This window comes from Conger conger, chromosome 13 (genome assembly GCF_963514075.1).
Source record: "Conger conger chromosome 13, fConCon1.1, whole genome shotgun sequence".
In the NCBI taxonomy this organism is placed as follows: Eukaryota; Metazoa; Chordata; class Actinopteri; order Anguilliformes; family Congridae; genus Conger; species Conger conger.
Window position 1 is genome coordinate 803,823 of NC_083772.1, and position 5,000 is coordinate 808,822.

Genomic DNA, 5,000 nt, shown 5'->3' on the forward strand with positions numbered 1-5,000 from the left:
AAGAAATTGTTCAAGCCTTTTTCTTTCTCTCTCTCTCTCTGTCTCTCTCTCTCTCTCTGTCTCTCTCTCTCTCTCTGTCTCTCTCTCTCTCTCTCTCTCTCTGTCTCTCTCTCTCTCTCTCTCTGTCTCTCTCTCTCTCTCTCTCTCTCTCTCTCTCTCTGTCTCTCTCTCTCTCTCCATTTGGCTTTAGGCTACAGTGTTTAAGTGTGTTTCTAAAGCAGAGTTGCAGCCCTAGTCTGGTGTGTGTGTGTGAGAGAGAGAGAGAGTGTGTGTGTGTTTGTGTGTGTGTGTGAGAGAGAGAGAGTGTATGTGTGTGAGAGTGTGTGTGAGTGTGTGTGTTTTAGGGAGTCTATATATGTATTTGTGTGTGTGAGAGAAAGTGTGTGAGCGTGTGTGGGGGTGTGTGTGTGTGGGGGGGGGGGGGGGGGTGTGTGAGAGAGTGTGTGTGTGTGAGTGTGTGTGAGTGAGTGTGTGTGTGTGAGGCTGGTCCTCAGGCTTTCTGTCTGCTGAGGAGATTTAATTATCATTATTATATAATCATTTTATTTGCTTCGTTACAGTTTGCAGATTATTCACCCGTATTAATATTAAATGATTTCTGTATGCTTGGGCAATATTTACAAATGTATTTCCTGTATTAAAGTGATGTAATGTAGTAGCTTAAATTTAAATTGGAATTTTGATAGAGAGCAACGTGTATGTATTAGGGGTGTGTGTGCGTGCGTGCGTGCGTGTGTGCCGTGTGCATATGTGGGTGCATTAGGTGTGTGCGGGGGTGTATGTGAGGGTGTATTAGGGGTGTGTGTGCGTGTGTCTGTCTGTCTGTGTCTGGGAGTGAGTGAGTGAGTGAGTGAGTGAGTGAGTGAGTGAGTGAGTGAGTGAGTGAGTGAGTGAGTGAGTGAGTGAGTGAGTGAGTGAGTGAGTGAGTGAGTGAGTGAGTGAGTGAGTGAGTGAGTGAGTGAGTGAGTGAGTGAGTGAGTGAGTGAGTGAGTGCTTGTGTGTGTGTGTGTGTGTGTGCAGTCTATAGCAGAATGGTCTTGTACAGGATCTCTACACACTTAATACTTTCACCTGTGTTACATTTTTAGTTCCTATTTTTCTGTTTTCTAGATAAACACATATCTTATTGAAAAAGCGTGTAATGCTGTTAACCTGTTTATACTATTGCGAAAGGCTGCTTTTGATAGCAGAACATTGAAACAGCTTGGACGTCTAAACCACTATTTTCCCCAGATTCATAGGAAAGGTCCTTTTCCTTTTTTTAATTTTAATTGGTGTGTGTAGGGGGAGGTCACAGGTTTTGTGTATACCTGTTTGTGTGTCTGTTCTGGAATTATGTGACCATTAAATATTCAAGCGCTCTGCCCCCCCCCTACCGAATCCATTTGCAGCTCATCAGGGTTTAACTCGCGCTGATGTCAATCACGCCCGAGCTCTTAAACTGCGCGTGTCGGGATTACATTTCTGACCCGGCGTTTAGAGCGCGTGTACACTGCGAGTCACAGATCGAAGGAAAATAGCGCGCAAGCCAACGGAAATTATATTTCTCCCGCGGCTGCGGAGACCATGCGAGGGTAAAAAAGGAGAACGCGTTTAATTTTCTGTCCTTAATTAGGGCCTCGGTTAGCTTCGCTTCCAGTTACACCCATTTAGCCGCCTTTACATTAACCATTTTATAATAACGCTATGAAATGCAGGAAAATATTTTGATGAATTTTCAATTTAATGCTAATTCTGTGCCTGAATTATGGGCTTTATATTTTAAATAAATCAATTATTACGAAGGAAAAGAAACAGTGGAAACCATCTTATTAGCTGCCACTTCCTAAATTAAGTAATTGGGTAAATTCCTACTGCGAGCGTGTGTTGCTGTATCCATTGTACTCTATATTATTTCCTTTGTCTTAAATATCTTCCCTATAATTATGAGAAACAGTCTATTGAGGATTGTATGTCTTCTCTTTTAGTTCGGTCTCATCACAGAAAATAAACGCGGAGTATCAGAGGAGAGGGAGAGACCGGGTTGGACATTGATGCTAAATGTAATCTGCCTAGAAATCAAATTATTTGACCTCCGAGCTCAACAATACAAACTCCTGCCGGACTGCTGTTAAATATTTAGCACTCTCCTGTCATGAATACAAATGGCGCACAAATTAGAATCTACAGGAGTCTGACCCCGGAACCATGCCGCGGAGCGGGGGCTCGCGCCGCTCTAAATGTTTTAATTACCGCCGTCCCCGCCGCTTCTTGAAGGACAAGCACAGAAATTCGGCACCTGGTAAACATCACTTGTCCTGTCTCTCTAATCGAGCGGTATTAAGTCAAAGTACCAGATGTTTTATTATCATTTTAAGCCTCCTTACAAGAAGGGAGAGCGGCGTAAAAACTAAACCGTTAAAGCGTTTTTAAGCGCAGTCCGCGTGGGCGGCGAGACTGTGGTAGCCTGTGAGGAGCAGGATGCGGGTTTAATGTTCTGTCGCTTGAATAGTCCGCACTCATCTTGATCCTGTGGGTTCAAATTTCCCTAATGCTCGATAATATTATACAATGTCATTGTATATTAATCTGTATTATGACATTTCCGAAAAGCGCATTCTAATGTGTTGGACTTAAATGTCCAATGAAAAAAGCTCAATTATATATGTTTGCGCGCACACACACACACACACACGAATGCGTGCGTGCGTCGTGTGTGTGTGTGTGCAGATGTACATAATTGAGATTATAAGGGATCACATGCTGCATATGTATATATATATATATATATATATATATACTATTTTTTTTTATAGTGTGTTGTGTGTGTGTGTGCGTGGTGTGCTAATGTAGCCTATATAATTAAGATTTTGGAGATATACGCATATGTTTTATAAATGTGTGTGTGTGTGTGTGTGTGTGTGTGTGTGTGTGTGTGTGTGTGTGTGTGCCTTTTTTTCGTGGCAAAAAAAATAGATGATATTCTGCCCTAAATGTTTTTTTTTTTTAAACCGAGGGTGATTTTATCCAAAGGAAATCTAGTTTGCATCCATTTCGGTGTCTCAGTAAAGCGTTTACATGTCGGAGCTCGGCGATGATGATGTTTTTTTATTGATTTGTTGTATTATTGAGTGTGTTTATGGATGCATATTGCACTGACATAATTCGGAGCGCAGCTGACATGTTTATGTGCGCGCGCCCAAAACTTATGAATTGAGTGCGTTTCTCGTGCTGCGCGGCGCGGAAAAGTGCTTTAAGGTGACGGGAGGAACCCGGTCAGAAGATTAAATTACCCATGCAGCCCTGCGCGGCCTCTTCCCCAGTTAAACACGCTCTTTATTAAAATGTACACCGTGCATGCATTTCCTACAGGTTTGATTTAAGCCGGGAGATTTGCTGGTTTTTTTATCGCTACATTTGTATGTTGATTGAAATGTTGTCTCCTTTTTTTCTGACCCCCCTCCCCCCCTCCCCTCCCGTGTTACCCCACGGTGAAATGATTAGTTATGCCTAGCTTGTAAGCGGTGAATCAGAGTTATGTACCCCGGGAAATAAATTTGGCAGAAAAATCAGTGTGTGAAGATTTAATTATCACTCAGAGACCTTTCCCTCCCCGGCCCGGTGATCCGGAAACTCCGCGCGCTGCAGCCAGATCCGCGCGGACGCCAGCCTTCTCCTCCCAATTTGTTCATCCGCGCGGTGGATAAGCCAAGCAATTACTGCTTTATTGATTTTTCATCACCGCAAATTTAAAGTTGATTTTTTTTCCCTTGAAAAGGCATGGATGGTGATTAACCCCCCTCCCCCTCCCCCTCCCTGCTCGTTCAGTAAGAGAGAAGCGTGTGGCAGAATTCAATAACCCCGGGTCGACCTCTGTTGTCGGTGGATAATGTGCTGTCTCTCCCGGCCGCGCCGCTCGCACGGGGATGCTTGCGCAGCGCGGATATCAGCCGGGCGGTTTAATTTGCTCCTTTATATGAACCGGCGGCACACGGAACACGATCTCCAGGAGCCGGGCGGGTACGGGCAGGTGACGGAGCGTTTTGCTCTGAGCGGAGACCAGAACGTTTTTACATCAGCGATATTTCTTCTGCTCACTTCTAACTATATAAATGCGGGAACGGGATCACATGCTGCTAAATACATATAGAGGACTATTTTTAATATAAATAAATCAGCATTAATTTAATAACTGTGCACATGCGAGAAGTGGGCATGCACAAGCTCATTTGAAGGTTGATCCGTCATAGGTTCCGGTCGCTTTCAGTGGCTCTTGCAGAAAGTGACAAATCCGCTGGTGTTGGAGACAGAAGCCATTATGGTCCTTTCGGACAGTGTTTGCTGTAATGGCTAATTTACGCAATTAGGACAATACCATTACCGGCTGTAAACATTTACAATCACATTTAGGCAGTAATTACGTTCCTCAAGCTCTATTAGCAGATCGGCCTCTGTGTTAATCAGCCCAGCAGAGAGAGAGAGTATGTGTGTGTATGTGGGTGCATGTATGTGTGTCAGGGTGTGTGTGTGCATGCGTGTGCTGAGTGGTGTGTGTGTATGTGTGTGGTCCTCCTTGAGGAACCATCCCCAGTTACACCCCCCTGTACCCCCCCCCCCTTTATCTATGTAAAATAACCAGGGTCACGGCCTGACAATAACCCTTCCATGGGGAAGAAATTATTCACCCAATAATCACCCAATATCACTTTATATGGAGAAATGATTCACCCAATAATAACTTTATATGGATAAATGATTCACCCAATAATAACTTTATATGGAGAAATGATTCACCCAATAGTCACCCAATAATCACTTTACATGGAGAGATGATTCTCCCAATATTCACCCATAATCACTTTATATGGAGAAATTATTCACCCAATAATGACTTTATATGGAGAAATGATTCACCCAATAGTCACCCAATAATAACTTTATATGGAGAAATGATTCACCCAATAGTCACCCAATAATCACTTTATATGGAGAAATGATTCACCCAATAGTCACTTTATATG

The 5,000-nt window shown here is 43.4% G+C and overlaps 1 protein-coding gene across 1 annotated transcript in view; it reads left to right on the plus strand.

The window, feature by feature from the left end:
• rsrc1 (arginine/serine-rich coiled-coil 1) overlaps positions 1-5,000 on the plus strand; it is a 163,453-nt gene that overhangs the window by 126,749 nt on the left and 31,704 nt on the right. The window lies entirely within an intron of this gene.